The sequence below is a fragment of the Astatotilapia calliptera genome, chromosome 1, assembly GCF_964374335.1.
Source record: "Astatotilapia calliptera chromosome 1, fAstCal68.1, whole genome shotgun sequence".
NCBI lineage: Eukaryota > Metazoa > Chordata > Actinopteri > Cichliformes > Cichlidae > Astatotilapia > Astatotilapia calliptera.
The window spans coordinates 22,680,127-22,695,402 of NC_137422.1; the positions used below are offsets into that span (position 1 = coordinate 22,680,127).

Below are 15,276 nucleotides of genomic sequence, written 5' to 3' on the forward strand. Positions count from 1 at the left end.
GGTGTTGCCTGCAGCTTGCTAATTTATGCAAATTAATTTCTTTGCTGATGCCAATGCTTCCCAAGCAGTCGACATCGAAAGCCGAACGGGTTAAACAGCTCTACTCTCCTTTGGTGGTCTGGGACGTTTAGCAGCATAAGCTAGGGAAGGCTGTGTTATACCAAGCAACAATCACACAAATGCACACTATGCCAGCCTTCTTCCTGGCAAGGCATCGGACAGACAGCCAATCAGGTCCACGCTGGTTCTCTTGTAGACGAATGGCATGGCACGCTGGCCCTCTTGTCGCCCCGCCTACCCTCCCCGCTGCACCGCAGCTGCCCAGAATGATTTTATAAACATTTTGCCAGTGGATCAATACCTGTATTGATCAACCATTGTGAGAGTGATCCGTCTAAAACCCAGAGCAGCCTAGAGCTCAGAGATGGGAGGAGCGAAAGAGAGAGGCTGCAGAGAGGATGGAGAAAGAGAGAGAGTCTGCAGCTACAGTGAAAGGGAGAAGAGGTGCAAGGGAAGAGAAGGGAATCTGAGAGAGAAGCAGATGCAGAGCTGAAGGCAGGTGGAAGGAAGATTTCGGAAAACGCTGCCAGGCCGCTGGGATTGGGGAGAAACCAATGGTAATTGCTTTCTCGTTAAGGGAAGGGAGGGATAAGGGCGACTAATGACTACTGCGGGTAAGTGACGGAAGGGTAGAAATAGTGTGAAGAAATGTGTACATGTATGGACGAAAGGGGGTGACTCCAACACCCAAGGTGGCTAATGTCTGCACTAGTTTGGCCTGCTGTAGTATGTAGCACTTTAAGGTTGTTGCATGTGTATAAGTGTGCATGACTGCATGAGGTTCAAAGAGACTGAGTTTGTGGAGAAGTGAGGAATCTTGCTGATAAGTTAATTAGATGTTCCACAAAGAAAAGCCGAGCTTAGTTTATTTATTACTAACTGTATTTTTCTTTTCTTTGTTTTTTCCAGGAACACCCTACCTTTTTTTCCTCTTTGAAAAGTAGTACTTGGAATGGTCGGTACTTTTCCTTGGTGACAAAGAAGGCCCAGCACACAGAGCTGTCATGAATTCAGGTGATACAGCAAAATCAAAACTGGATATTCCTGGGAAATCCTGGACCTCTTGGAAAGTAAAAGTCTGCAACTTGGACACACCCACATAGGAAGAAACAATGCAGTTCTAAAAATCAAAATGGCTGAATGAAGATAGTGTATGCTATGGAAAACAGTTTGCAGTATCGCAATTTTTAAGTGGTGCGGATATAGCTGTCTTTGGGATTTTAGTTTTCACATTTTTACAGATCATTGGATTAAATAGACTTTTAAAAAATATTTTAATTATGTGGAAATTTTACAGAAGAGAGGACTTAGTCGACAAAGCTCACCAGCGAAAATTAATGATCGATTTAAGGCCACAAACGGCACTGCAGGAGGAGGAGCCAAAAGCTTTTGGGATCATCCTCCAAATCTAAAGGGAAATTAAGTTTCCATTGATTGGTTTTAAATGTGACTATCTTGCACATAACTGAGTATTTGAGAGGAGATAAATGCTCATTGATACTCATGAACTCACTATGCACTGGAGTCCTGATGTGGAAAAACAGAAAGAGGCCTCTACGCTCTACAGGTTCACTCATTGTGAAAAATCAGTTGGACTTGACAAATGAATGTGATGTACCAAGGGAAAAGGCACATGTAATTTTGTTAATAAACTGCAAAAAAGAATTTAAAAACATAGAAAACAATATAAGTCTCTCTATGTTTGTGGGACTATTTCCCCTTACCTGTGGCAGCACTTCTTCACACTAAAACAAATCTGTTTAACAGTATGCTGCTCTGGACAGGGTGTCAGGGTGGCTCCCAACAGAGTTCAATGAATCTATGCCATTTTCTAATGAGGGAAAAAATTAAATCACAAATGTATAAACGTATATTTTGTAAACTTTTATACTTTCATGTATGAATGAATACATTTTTTCACTATGGTGATTTTATATGACTTCAAACAGATTACACTTTTTGACAAGTGCAGTTGAGGGATTATATATTGTGGCAGAGTTTGGTTCTGAGCTACTACTTGTATCACACTTGAACTGGATTTCAAAAAGCAGATGGAGTATTGGTAACCAGGACATTCAGATGATGAGAGGAAAGTTAGCAACACCAGGATGAGAATACTTGTATCAGACTTTGTCAATATACGTAATGCACACATTACATGTCCAGCAGCAGCAGCAGCAGCAGCAGCAGCAGCAGCAGCAGCAGCAGCAAGCAATTTTAACCACTGCCATCCATAGTGCTTTGAGTAAAAATGTTTCAATCAGCTTAGGGGTGAAAAAAACAAAACAAAAAAGCTGTCACAGGTCTCTGACATATGTGTTAATATAAACAAATGTCCCTAAAGTGACTAATTATCACGACACCTAAATAAATCTGAAATATAAAGCTACAGTGCAAACTAGTATAATCTATTTATTCAAGATAAATGTCCATATTCTTAACATGAACTTTTTGAGTGGCAAACAGCAAAGATTCAGGACCTGTGTTAGAACAATACTGGGGGTTGCACTGGTGGGGGCATGTTTAAGGTACTACTGCACTAATATAATTGTGAAAATACAGTACAGCAAATGCAGGTGGTGTACCATATCATGTGGCAAAACGCTGTACAGGAAAGACAGGCTTTACAGTACAGTTACAAGCTGCATGTTTTGAAGTACTGCAACAAGACTGTGTGCTAGCCTTTGTTTGACTGGCCAGTGCAATGCCTTGTTGGATGACTGTGTCGTCATCCTTCCTGAAACACTATCCTGGCACCATTCAAATGAATGAAAGTCTTGTTTGCCCATGCAAAGCTAAAGTTGATTAGTCAACAACCTTGGCTGGCTAAAAAAAGTGGACGAAAGAAAGCAGTTGCAAAGGTTATAAATTGCACACTTACATTTGCATTACCTACTTGTCAAATAAATCAGTTTGTGCCATAAACCAACAAAGCCTAAGACCTAAGAGAGTTAAGCCAGGAGTTGATCGATACAGCCTCAAAATTAGAGCTTTACCCATTAAACAATGTTTCATCATAATTACATAAACATCCATCCATCCATCTTCTTTTATTGGTTAGAACAATTAACCAATAGCTTTTACTTTTATTGTTACTCTCCTTTTGTCCATATCTGCTTAGTTTCAGGAAGATAAACACTTAAGCCATATCAACTCTCTCAAAGATATAATTCATGTGCTATCAAAGCAGAACTGGGGTGCTGCAGTCATTTCCTTGTTTCCTTTTATCCTTTTCGTTTGATTCCTACTGTCAAAAACAAATCCTTGGAAGAATGCCAAACAATAAATTAGGGTCTTCATTAAACACATCAAATCTAAATTACTATTCAATTAACAAGGCAGTCAACCTGAACTAATCAACCAATTAGGCTGTGTGTGTACACAGAAAAGCCAACAAAAGCGCACGAGTCCCCTGGGAAAGCTGTAAAACACTGCAGAAGAGTGACAGTACAAATGAGAAGAGACTTGTTTAGCAGGGAAAAGGAGGATGTGGAAGTGGCAGAAGGTAAATGTGGCACTAAGATCACTACGAACCCCATTCATCTCTGAGCAAAACAAATAAAATAATTAAAAATGGAATAAAGTGTCCATAAAAAAAGAGTATCAAAGGAAATTTTAAAAAATGTGGATACCTACGAACTTACAAGATCTGCAACCGACTGTGTGTTTTGATTGGTATATTTTCAGGTGTTTCTAAGCAATATTTTTATTTCAGAAATGTGTTAAAAAATAAGGCATATTTATCTTCTGCACATACACATGTTAACTGATCATAATATCCATGTTAAGCTATGTTTTGTTAGTTTTATAATTTTTCATTAAATAAAAGCATCAATCCTGGAAGAGTGCTTTATCAAACAACTCAATAGTGTACATATTTACCAGTATATAGTGGTGCTCAATGACTGCACTGGCTCAGTCTTTTTATGGGGGACAGTATTTTAACATTTACTGACTTTAAATGAAGACTACTTGAAAACACAGTCGCACAACATTTGTCAGAAAGTGCAGAGAATCTGCTAAATTAACTGTGCTAATTGTGGCATTTATCTTTGCTGAGTGTTGTGACAAAGCTAAAAACTTTGTCATGTCACATTCAGTATTTTAGGTCTGGCAGTATGTCTGTGTTGAACGTACCTTTGGGCCACACCAAATGTGTTCTTCACTCACAGAATGCAACCTACAGGGAAACACACACAGACACACAATTACTTGTTTAAATACATATATACATATGGCAAGAGAGCAAGAAAGAATAAAGCCAAACCAAAGCAGGATTTGAATTCACGTTTTTAGCCAGTATAATTAGCTGACCATAAATATAAAAATATAAACACACAACACTGATAGAGATCTTTCTGATTTAAAAAAAATACAGGCAGGGACATTTCTACCCTTTTAACCCCTCACATCTAAATGTCTGCATCTGATGGTGCTTCACTACAGGCTAAAGGGGGTTGCAGAGAGGAGAACGCCATTATTGTACCAGTAAATGTCAGAACAACCCCATCTAATTGTGCCATTACTAATTCATGTTTATTAATGCAGTGATGTATGATGGCTCCACAGACAGACTGAGTTTGTCTGTGCCTGTCATGTATGCGTTATTCTTTGCTGATGAGGGCTGTAGGGAGTGTGTTAGTGTTAGACTCAGTGGTGGCTGTGGGGGCAGATGGCGCATGTAGCGACAGTGCCAAGTGGTGTGTGACTTTAACATGACGGCAGAGCGGGTGAGGCGCTCGACTGGTGTCTTCTACTGGCCCAGTGCCAGGGCCCCCGGTCCCCAGTGCCCCGGCCCCTCACTACGCCAGAGCCTCTGGGCAAGTACCGCAGTTATTGTTTTCACTGCCAAGCAATTAGCAGCACTTAAGATTTATTTAGTCATGCTCTCATGTGTGGTAATTAGCTTGGGGCCCAAGCAAGCCTCGTCATCCAATCACCTATTTCGCTCACACCAGAGCAATGCATCCACAGGAGACAGTGAGGGAATGTGAGGGAAGATGCAGGAGCTATAGAGGGTGGGAATGTGAAGGGAGGTGGAGCAGAGCTAGAAGGATTACAAGAGCACCAACCCAGCTCTCTGGATCAGCACTTTTTAAGAGATCTTCAGGGGCCTGTTGGCTGAACGCATAGCAGGAGGAAAGGGCAAACACAGCCCAGTTACACTTTTATGGAATGCTTTGTGGAAAAACACCCCTGACACACACCTCGGCCTGGCAGCTCGGTTTGTCATATGGCCCAGGGGGCTCTGCTAGCCTATCACATGACCATTGTAATGACCTTAAAGGGCAGCTTCCTCAACAAGATCAGACCACTCCCACTGGCTGAATCGCTGTTTGGCAAATGCAGTTTGGGTCAGTGCATAATATGTGATGCATTTGGTCTTCAGGCTGGAATAAAAAAATATGTAGACACCTCACCAAATAGATTATGCAAAAGCTGACAAGCAGGGAAAAACAAAACAAAAAAATGACAAACAAACAAGTTTCCTTACTGTTGCTGATCCATAACCCTTTTGGGGAATTTACATAATATCAAACAGTATATAAATGCATGAGTTATGTCCTAAATTAGGTGCATGTGACTGGAGCAGCTACTCTAACAGCTTGAGGATTGAGGGGAATCAGTGCATAATACCTTATATTATCTACTTCAACAAGAAATGGTTTTCCCTTTTAAAACAGCCCAATGCAGAGTTTTATAACAGTAGCTCAGAGAATACATGTGAGCACATGAAGGTCAAAGGCAGGTTAAACTGCACATTCACATACATATGCACAAAGAAAACCCATCAATCCATTCTGGTTTTAGGTGGTGGGAGGTAATTTGAATCACTAAACTTTAAAATACAATTTGTGGGAAACTATAGGCTGTGTGTCACTGATCGTGGAAAAGCAGCACAAATTGCTGACGCAAGACTTCACAATCAAATTTTTTTGTTTAGTCTTTTACTGGTGGATCATTACAGAACTGGTTCTACGCACCACCTCAAATGGTCTTTTGTAGGACAGTTCAATTAGTGAAATATCACTTTCCACCTTTTTTCCTCCGGGGGAACTGTGACACACCAAACCAATCAGAACCTCGCAAGCCAACCCCTGACCTTTTTCATCTCAATATGACTACCATTACAGTGCAGAAAATTAGAAGCGTCCCGCTATTGTTCAGTAGCGACGGGGGTGATGGAGGTTATTTAAAGATAAATGCTTTAGTGTTCATGATCCATGCTGCAATCACATGGATCACCACTAACACAGAGGAAAGGAGAAACACGTCTGCTAAAGCGGGAGTGCACATGCGCACATAAGAGGCTATGTGCTGATGGATTCATGTTGATTGTTTAGTGGTGATGTAGCCCTGCATTTGCCTGGTAAACCCGTCTGTCGGCGTTAGAAAGGCGGGTTTAAGGGGATGCTTTTGTATTATTATGTAAGTATTCGTATGAACAGCATTAAATGCACAATTTAGAGGACAAATTTTGAAAGGAAACACTGATAGCTATATAGCCTTGATTTCAGTGGTCTCCATAGGCAACAGGATCACTGCTGGCTGTCTTATAAACATGAGTAGTGAGAGGGATAATATTCTCCTGGTAACAAAGCGATTAGATGGCAAATGCGAATGGAACTGATGTAAGACTGCAATGACATGATAGCACGATGTGGGTGTGAAAGGTAGCTGAGCATTTTTTTTGCACACTCTCCTGCAGGTAAACAATATTTACATTCATATCGTTCTTGTGCTGTTATAAAGGAGTACTTCTGTGGACCAGCAGTGTACGCAAAAACTAAAATCCAAGATGACAGTCTTTCTTTAAACCATGAAACATGTGACAAAATATGTGCTAAGTATTAACTGTAGCAGCTAACTTCATGTAGTAGTACAATTTTTTTCTCTCATTTAGCAAATTCTCTAAATGTATTCTATGAAAATAACTAGACTTAATATATAACTATTTTTTTACTGTTAACCCCACCCAATCAATTGCTATATTTAAAAATAATTTTAAATATAATTAAAAAAACATGTAAATGAATCAAAATACAGCCCTACATATTAATGTGGCAGGCACTTGTTTCATATCCAACATTATGACTAGAGCTACAAAAGATGTTGCTCTTTTGAAAAGTAAAATAACCAGAACCTCATACGACTGAAAGAAAAACATGTTTAATATTTAGCTTAAATTAAACTTAACTATATCCAACTATTGACAAGTGTGAACTGCAGACAAGGCTTGAAAAACAAAGGATTTTAAAACATGCATTAATTGGCTGACTTTATTTAGACTGGGGTTTTTTTTTTTGTTGTTGTTGTTGTTTTTACATCATTATTAAAATAAAATGTAAAAAATAAAGCAACAATTTGTTCTAATTGTCTACATCTGAGCTTGTTTTAGGATTGTCTCCGAATTCATTAGGAGTCTTTCGTGATTTACACACAAAAAGCAATGTTATCACTGTTCAAATAAGAGTCTGAAAGCAAATGACACCAGCGATTAAGGTTCTGTCCCATATTTCATAGTTTGGTCATCTTAAAATAATATTTTTTAAAAAGTATATTTTTAAATGTGCACTGTTTGTGGCAAGAGCCACTGACCATGCGGGATTTCTGCTAAAGGACTTGGAAATGCTCTCCTCAGTGTTGGAAAGGTTACTTTTAAAATGTATTCCATTACAGAATACAGAATACATGCCCCAAAATGTATTCTGTAACGTATTCCGTTACGTTACTCAATGACAGTAACGTATTCTGAATACTTTGGATTACTTAATATATTATCATACTTTTTACAACAACATGAATGTACTATTGCTGTGTGATTTATTACTGTTACTGAAGGTCCGCGACTCCAAACTGTAGTAAAGGGACCTCTGACTAATACGGCGGGGTCCCTGTCGGCTCGTAGCCGAAAAATAGCTTTACTTTGTTGTGTGGGTCAACTTTTCTTGCGAGAGACAGAGAGAGGCGTTGAAAGGCTGCTCCAACGAAACTTATTGTTTTTGGAGGAAAACATGAACACGGTGTACAGTCGAGTCTTAATAGCTTACTTACATCTGGGCTCGTCAGGCACTCTTCTTGGCTGAAGTGGTTATTATTATATTTACATGCTTCCAGCTCCCGTTTTTCCTCGATGACAACTCGTACCTTTCCACTCCCCTTTTTCTCCCTCCTCGCGCTCACAGACCCATAACGTGTATGGCAGTCCATTCTCCCTGCAACACGGACTACACTGCCCATGATGCTACGTTCTTTAGAGCTATGCTTGTAGCATTCTGCCTCTTAGCTTAGCACAACAACAACAACAACAACAACAACGAAAAGGCGCTCTCTCCCCCAGGAAACACACAGTCGCAGAGAGAGAGAGAGCGTCGCCCTGTAACCATGGCAACCGTAACGCCTGGAACAACAGAACGTAGCTGTCAAACAAAACCCAAACAGTCCTGACCCGCGACAAAATGAAACAGGAAAGTACCGCAGTGTAATCCATTTATTTCAACAAAGTAACTGTATTCTGAATACCACCTTTTTAAACGGTAACTGTAACGGAATACAGTTACTCATATTTTGTATTTTAAATACGTAACGGCGGTACATGTATTCCGTTACTCCCCAACACTGGCTCTCCTGAATATCCTAAAACAGCAGGACCTCTGCTTGTCTATCCAACATATGTCAATAGAAGGATATTCTTTCAAAATAAATGAATATATTAATATTTTGTTCTTTTTTCACTTCCAACATTTGTTATTATCTATTATGATGCATGCATAATGCTAGAGAGGGTCACAGGATAGTCCTGCTTTAAATGTTATATTTCCATGATTGGTTTATTCTCTCCATTTCCTGTTCATTGTGTGCCAGCAAACTCCATTGTCTGTGGGTAGATTCTGCTCGGCCCTCAGAGGGGCCATCCCCAGGGAGCACTGCATCTTTTATTAATCAGGGGCGCTGCGCCACAGCCCCGCTTATCTAATTTAGCAGCCCGCCTCAGATACAACTATGTTCGGCTTGGTGTGGAAAGAAGGGACGGGGTTGTGGGGGTGCAGTTGGGTGTAGACAGAATGGGGGTTGGGGGTGCTTTCTTTTGGTTTTCTTTTTTTTTCCTTAGCATGGGTGATGCATGGAATGCTGTGAGGGAATGGGGGAGACAGAGGGGAGATAGAGACTTATCAGACACCTCGTCACCAAGTTTTAGGACTGAATCACAATACAGCAAATTACCTTCTGCTGAAAAGAAAAAATGAGCATGGCCCCCATATGAAAAAATAGGATTGTCAGGAAGAGGTGACACATTGATTGCTTAGTATGCGCATCCAGAAGGCTGGGGTTCAGAGGCGTCCTCCCTATATATATGTAGAAGAGGTGCAGCAGTGCACAGCACAGCCATGAGGGAGAATGAGAAATTGAAATGCCATGTTAGATTGCCGTCCCTTCCTCAAGCCAATAACTCTAGTCTCGCCTAGTCTAGCCCATATTAGCCCGCCATATCATAGTACAGCCATGTGTGTTGCGATCAACCTGCAATCAAAGATCACAAAGGAGAAGTCAGTCTGGTGTTCACTAACACTGAAATGTACTGAATTCTGATTACGCGCACGGAGTATGCACTCATGTAAACACAGGACAGAAACTTTACTTTATGTGTTTAATATTTTCTGGTTGTCCCTCATCTCTCCCCTCTCATCTGTGTCATAGCTCAGATGAATCAGTGTCACCGGTGTTGAGAGCACTTACTGTCAACCCTGGTGCCCCAGGCTACAGCACTGATGGACACAAACTATAAAATATCAGCCCCCTGGGGAGACATCACTCAAGCACTGCCCCACAGCCCCAAGGGGGTGTGATCTGGTCAGTCTGTATGTGTTTCTGTTAGTGTGTTGAGAGAGCAAGAGGGCAGTGCATTTGTCTGTGTATCTGATGTGATCCTGTAAGTATGGTCTATGTGTGTAATCATGTGGACAGTTTCCGCATCATTTGCATGGTAAAGAGGTCAAAGTGAAGGTCATGATGATAAAGAATAAGAAGAACTGATGTTTACCTTCTTAATTTGTGAATCCTGAATAGTCTCTTGTGACAAAAAAAAAGAAAAGAAAAGAAATATACAAGATAGAATCTTAGGCTTTCTTAACTTTTTCATTTATGAACTACAGCAAACGCCAAAGCCCTTCGAGAAAATTTAATCATTCCATATAAGCCCAGTCCCGTCATCTAAAGCTACAAGCAGTCAACTGTATGGGAAAATCACAAATTAATCAGTCAATACAATCAATGGCACTGTCTGAGGACATGTCCTATATCAGCTGATAAGTGGTATAGCCTCCCCCCTGCTTGTTTTAGTCATACACAGGGAAGGTAGGAAAAAGCACACGACTGGAAGTGGAAGACGGAGAAGAGGAAAGTCACGAAGAGGGGTGGGGTGAGATTTAGCTTTCCAGGCATGTGAATGAAAACTCCCATCCTCCACAGGTCACTGGGCTGCAATCCCTTTATTTCGATTCTGCAAGGTCAAGGTTTCTGCCCGGCTTTGCTTGTGTGCAACAGCACGTATGTAAAGTATAAGGAACGTGCTATTGCAGCATGCTCTTATTTTTCATGAGATGAAACACCGTATATTAAAACACCAATTTGCACATATTTGTCTGTTTACATGCTGCTACCAAACTCTAAATATTGTCTATTCATGTACACTGAAGTCTGTGGCTGCCTGATTCACCTAACAGAAGTATATTAACAAGGCTCCTCAGGGATTCAAGGACAAAGGCATTAAGAGGAAAAGGAAGCAAGGGACTCAAGAGTGAACTGCAGGCTCACGTTAAATTGTACTATTATACATTACTCCGTTAGTGGTTTAAGACTTCAAGAGAGGCTTGGAGGAAGATATAAATGCAAATAGATAAAATCAAAGGCAAATCACTGTAAATTTTATTATTATTCCTCAGCTAAGTGCCAAAATGGAATAGCCCCAACATAAGGCCTAACATACGAATTGTATGATGAAAGCCAGTTACTCTTAGTGCCGAGCAAGCAAGGAAATGACAGAAGACAACAAAATATTCACTAATATGGCTGATACAGGCCATATTAGCTTGATTGGCTGATGCATCAGCCAATCAAGTGTAACTGTCACGGATTTTGTTTAAGGATATTCATTGAACCTGGTCAATACCGCTAAAAAACATCCATGTGTATTGATCATAGGTGCCCTTTTAATGATCAGACTTGGATAAAATAGCACTTCATCTTTAAGTCTCACTAAACCACTTGTGACTTTTGATCTGGCTAAGCTTCTGTGAAGCAATGCAGGAAGGAGCAGTTTGAAGAGGAAAAAAAAATCAAAGAAAATATTCAGTAATGTGTGATATAATACACAAATTCCAGATGCTAGTACAGACAGTCTCAATAAATGTTACTTCCAAGAGCAAGGAGTGTTTCAAAGAGGAGGTGAAACACAGCCTGTAGATCCCATGTAACAGTCACTTAAGTTAAGCACTAGTCTGCCAGGACACCACACAGTAAAACTCATCTATAATTTGTGATGAGTGTAATGCCATCTCCACTTCATGATTATGTGATATTCTTCACCTCTGCCATAGCCAGTGAGGCCAAGAGCTGGCAGTCTTAATGAGGTGCCTCAAAGTTCAGCTTAGGGAGAGGAGAGGTGGGAAGATGGTATGATGGAAAGAAAAGGAATTTAGGCCATAGCTGGATAATAATGTAGTTTTAAGAAATGAATAAACATATATATATATATATATATATATATATATATATATATATATATATATATATATATATATATATATATATATATATATGTTTTCTAAATTATTACCTGAGTAAGTTACTTGGTTGTGTAAAGCGTTAAGCTCAACCAACTACATATCTTTGGTTATCCTAATGAACCATAGTCACTGATAAAAACAGTCGGAGAGAGAGTCATTATGGCCATGCCCTGTAATGCAGACCCCCAAAAACACTTGTTAAGGGAAGCATGGCATCCTGATTTTGCTGAGGATTACGTCCACCAGGGAGATCTCATGAAAGAGCCCCTTAGACTCATTTACAGCAAAGTGAATTGCTGTGCTCTTATGACTGGTCTAGATGTTATGAATAAGTAAATAACAACATTTTTCCAGTCGTTTAATCTCTGAGCACTGCAATTAGTAAGTCTGTAGTTTGTGCTGCCTTTTTTCTGCCCTTATTATTGTTATTGAAATGTCACGCTCTTATTTAGCTCAAGGATGAATAATAAATAAGCTATAATTACTGTCTTGAATGAGCTGATGGCTTGGCTAGGTCAACGGTAAAGAGAGACACCCCCAACCCCCCCCCCCTCCCCCCCACCACCCCCAACGCTCCCTCTCTCTCTCCCTCTCTTTTTCTTCTCTTTCCCTTCTTCTCCCTCTCTCTCTTTAATTGGATCTTGTAATTAGTTTCTCTGATGGATCTGGGAGGTCTGAGGCATCCTCTACAGCGTTCATTAGTGTTCTTGGAGGAGGGCGCAGCTTTTTAAAAGCTCTGCCTGCTTCGTCCCTCACATGTCATAACACCAGATATGATTCTGCTCAAATACAATAAGAGCAGCATTTTCAGCCTGGTTCTGTTTTGCCTATGTAAACGCCATAACAAAGTAGCTCAGGACTGTGGACCTTGAGGTAAATGTAAAGGTAGTTCCCGTATAACATGCATGGAAACATACTCTTTTTTTTTTTTTTTCATAATTAATCTTTTGACGAAAAAAGTCAGAAACTATACGTTTCAATCCTACATAAAGATGGTGAGTACATGGAGAGGATTACGAAAGTCCTATCTAATTCTCACTTATTGTATATAAATAAATAAATACATGAAAAATAAAACAAAACACTGACAGACAGTAGAGACCTTCAGTGGTTTTAAATCTGAGGTAGGATGTCATTTGGTTTACTACAAGACAACTGACCAAGCAGAACATATTATTATTTTCTTGAGACGCACACGACACACACACACACACACACACACACACACACACACACACACACACACACACATATATATAAATACATACACACCCAAATACACACAGTGTTCAGACCTATAATATACAACCCCCCCTCTAGCACCCCAACACCATTTCCCCCCTTTTCTTCCCCACCCTCCGCTGGCCTGGCTACACTAGACATCTCTCCCTAATCAGCAGCCTCGTCTCCTCAGACTGGTTGCCATAGTAATATGCCAGCTGGTCGACATGGCAACCACTCTGAGGTCCACTATTAAATGAAGAAGAGTGGAGGGAGGGATACGGAGAATGGAGTTGGGATGAGAGAGAGACAGAGAGAGAGAGAGAGAAAGAGGAAGAAGAGGAGAGATGGCAAGAGACAGGGAGAGATTGTCCAAGATGGGAGAAGGGGTATTAGAGGTGGGGTAGTAGGGGGAGGGGGGCATAGAAAAATGAAAAGAGGGGAAAAACAAAAAAAAAAACATAGAAAAATGAGTACAAGGAGAGGGAGAAGGAAAAGGAGGGGCAGCATGAAGAGATAGAGCTATTTGAGCTACCTATGCACTGCATGGCATTAAAAGCTTCTGATATGTGTCGCAACAATGCCATTAACTTAATGCATGACGTAATTTACTTAATGCCTTACACTTATAAATTTATACACATGAAAAATGCATGTGCGGCCTGTCTCCGCTGAGATAAAGGATCATAAACTAATATCACATTTTAAGAGCTGCTTACCATATTATTGTCAATCTACTTCAGATACACCTCAAAAATGACGTAAAGTAACATTTACAATGTATAACAGCTTTATGGATCTGAGGCCCACAATCATGACTGGTGAAAAGTTTATGTTAGAAGAAGAGAAGGAGGTCACATTTATTGTCATTTTCTCTGGAACAAAGCCAGGTTGCAAGGTTTTTATCGTCTGCTTGATAATAAGTAAAGCATTTCCTTTAAAAATAATGTTTTTTGTATGTCGTATACTGTAAATGACTTACCTCACACTGGCTTTAAAAACATTTGGCATCTTATATGTGAAATGTGTCAGTCTCTAGTTTCTAGAGCCATACTGTCATTGTGCCATCAGTGGTGCACTCATTCTGAAGTGAAAGTCACCAGGGCACACATATCTCACTCTGTCTCTAGTGCAATCTCTGACAATCACTCTTTCCTCACCCCTCCTCCTGTCTCCTGTAATGCTTTCTTTCTCTTCTCATTTTTTATTTGCACCTCACCTATATCTTGGTGTCTCCAGCTACCACTGCACATTTTTTCCCTTTCATCAGATTTTTTTTTATCCTTCCTTTTCCCCTTTGAATGGATATCTCTGTCTTGCCTTCTCTGAAAGTCTGATTCTTTAATGAATGAAATGCCATTCCATCAAGATGCCACCACAGCAGTGACACAAAATAGCATTTGTTGCCTTCTGTGTGAAATTCCTTTATGAATTGGAGCCCTCTCTTTTCCCCTTGAGCATCTTATGAAAGATAGCTAATTGCATGTCCACATTGTACCGTCAGTCCCTGCTTCCCTAGTGCACCATTCAGAGGCAATTAAAGTGAGCTTAAACAGAGTAAGAAAGTGCGTCATCCTCTTAATGCAATTAAGGAAGTGTGCACACAAACATACAGTAACAGACTGAAACACAAAAATAGGAACACATAGAACAGAGAAAAAAAGCAAGTGGAAAACATTAAATTATCAGGCAATGCAAGCTCTTAGCTTAGCTGTTTTATATATGCCATTTCATACTCTAGCTTTTGGCGCCATTATTTTATGTTAAGATTTTAAAATATAAACATAAAAGGCTGAAATCCCTTTTCTCACTACAGATTGTAACCTTGCATCTTAATGTAAATACAGCAAAATGTACATATACGTACATTTTCTGTGTGTAAAGCATACTTAGGAAGCAGAGTTCCCAATCTTTAGTTATTAGGCTTAGCCTGGAAAAACGAACATGCAAACCACTTTTGAGTGTTTACCTTTGAATAGAGCACAGCAGGAAGAATAAAACTATTACAGGCGTGTGCCATAGTTAGAAGTAGAAACACCATTTCCTAATATGCCTGAAATTTTCTTTTCATGTGGGGAGAAATAGTTTGATGTAATAAACAACACACACCTTGAAGTATAAATGAAAACAGACACACGCTGCCTCTGATTCACAAGGTAAAATGACAGGCCTTTGGACACACTGGGATATTTTTGGTGTAACAGTCACG

General features: G+C 40.0%; 2 long non-coding RNA genes across 2 annotated transcripts in view; one reads left to right on the top strand and one right to left on the bottom strand.

Annotated features, from left to right (window-relative positions):
• Positions 1-15,276, bottom strand: part of LOC145425454 (uncharacterized) — an 83,769-nt gene that overhangs the window by 18,783 nt on the left and 49,710 nt on the right. Inside the window, exon 3 of the long non-coding RNA XR_013906143.1 lies at positions 4,198-4,240. This is a non-coding gene — a long non-coding RNA (uncharacterized LOC145425454). The remainder of the gene's footprint in view (positions 1-4,197; positions 4,241-15,276) is intronic.
• LOC145425451 (uncharacterized) lies at positions 293-1,745 on the top strand. The gene is made up of 2 exons (XR_013906141.1): positions 293-617; positions 970-1,745. It is a non-coding gene; the product is annotated as an uncharacterized LOC145425451 (long non-coding RNA).